Here is a 2217-nt window from a genome sequence, read left to right on the forward strand (position 1 = left end):
CTTTATACAGGTTTGCAGTGTGTAGTTGTCTCAACTGTAGACCTGATTAAACATTACCTCAGTTCTCAACTGTCGACCTGATTAAACATTACCTCAGTTCTCAACTGTAGACCTGATTAAACATTACCTCTGTGGGTTTATTGATGAATTCCAGTTCATCATTTTAGATTGAAAAAGTCCAGCTTGCCAAGTCAGCCCAAGTTTAAATATAAACCCAGGCCTATAGGCTGGAGGGACATGGCGCATAGTAGCCTTGCAATGTGAGAGGGTTAGGGTTGTGACGTGAGAGGGTTAGGGTTGTAATGTGAGAGGGTTAGGGTTGTAATGTGAGAGGGTTAGGGTTGTAATGTGAGAGGGTTAGGGCTGTAATGTGAGAGGGTTAGGGTTAGGGTTGTTATGTGAGAGGGATCGGGTTAGGGTTGTAATGTGAGAGGGTTAGGGTTGTAATGTGAGAGGGTTAGGGTTGTAATGTGAGAGGGTTAGGGTTGTAATGTGAGAGGGTTAGGGTTGTAATGTGAGAGGGTTAGGGTTGTAATGTGAGAGGGTTAGGGCTGTAATGTGAGAGGGTTAGGGTTGCAATGTGAGAGGGTTAGGGTTGTAATGTGAGAGGGTTAGGGTGGTAATGTGAGAGGGTTAGGGTTGTAATGTGAGAGGGTTAGGGTTGTAATGTGAGAGGGTTAGGGTTGTAATGTGAGAGGGTTAGGGTTGTAATGTGAGAGGGTTAGGGTTGTAATGTGAGAGGGTTAGGGCTGTAATGTGAGAGGGTTAGGGTTGTAATGTGAGAGGGTTAGGGTTGTAATGTGAGAGGGTTAGGGTTGTAATGTGAGAGGGTTAGGGTTGCAATGTGAGAGGGTTAGGGTTAGGGTGGTAATGTGAGAGGGTTAGGGTTGTAATGTGAGAGGGTTAGGGTTGTAATGTGAGAGGGTTAGGGTTAGGGTTGTAATGTGAGAGGGTTAGGGTTGTAATGTGAGAGGGTTAGGGTTGTAATGTGAGAGGGTTAGGGCTGTAATGTGAGAGGATTAGGGTTGTAATGTGAGAGGGTTAGGGTTGTAATGTGAGAGGGTTAGGGTTGTAATGTGAGAGGGTTAGGGTTGTAATGTGAGAGGGTTAGGGTGGTAATGTGAGAGGGTTAGGGTTGCAATGTGAGAGGGTTAGGGTTGTAATGTGAGAGGGTTAGGGTTAGGGTTGTAATGTGAGAGGGTTAGGGTTGTAATGCGAGAGGGTTAGGGTTGTAATGCGAGAGGGTTAGGGCTGTAATGTGAGAGGGTTAGGGTGGTAATGTGAGAGGGTTAGGGTTGTAATGTGAGAGGGTTAGGGTGGGAATGTGAGAGGGTTAGGGCTGTAATGTGAGAGGGTTAGGGTTGTAATGTGAGAGGGTTAGGGTTGTAATGTGAGAGGGTTAGGGTTAGGGTTGTAATGTGAGAGGGTTAGGGTTGTGATGTGAGAGGGTTAGGGTGGTAATGTGAGAGGGTTAGGGTTGCAATGTGAGAGGGTTAGGGTTGTAATGTGAGAGGGTTAGGGTTGTAATGTGAGAGGGTTAGGGTTAGGGTTGTAATGTGAGAGGGTTAGGGTTGTAATGTGAGAGGGTTAGGGCTGTAATGTGAGAGGGTTAGGGTTGTGATGTGAGAGGGTTAGGGTTGCAATGTGAGAGGGTTAGGGTTGCAATGTGAGAGGGTTAGGGTTGTAATGTGAGAGGGTTAGGGTTGTAATGTGAAAGGGTTAGGGTTGTAATGTGAGAGGGTTAGGGTTGTAATGTGAGAGGGTTAGGGTTGTAATGTGAGAGGGTTAGGGTTGTAATGTGAGAGGGTTAGGGTTGTAATGTGAGAGGGTTAGGGTGGTAATGTGAGAGGGTTAGGGTTGTAATGTGAGAGGGTTAGGGTTGTAATGTGAGAGGGTTAGGGTTGTAATGTGAGAGGGTTAGGGTTAGGGTTGTAATGTGAGAGGGTTAGGGTTGTAATGTGAGAGGGATAGGGCTGTAATGTGAGAGGGTTAGGGTTGTAATGTGAGAGGGTTAGGGTTGTAATGTGAGAGGGTTAGGGTTGTAATGTGAGAGGGTTAGGGTTGTAATGTGAGAGGGTTAGGGTTGTAATGTGAGAGGGTTAGGGTTAGGGTTGTAATGTGAGAGGGTTAGGGTTGTAATGTGAGAGGGTTAGGGTGGTAATGTGAGAGGGTTAAGGTTGTAATGTGAGAGGGTTAGGGTGGTAATGTGAGAGGGTT

The sequence above is a fragment of the Salmo salar genome, unplaced genomic scaffold (genome assembly GCF_905237065.1).
Source record: "Salmo salar unplaced genomic scaffold, Ssal_v3.1, whole genome shotgun sequence".
Taxonomy (NCBI): domain Eukaryota; kingdom Metazoa; phylum Chordata; class Actinopteri; order Salmoniformes; family Salmonidae; genus Salmo; species Salmo salar.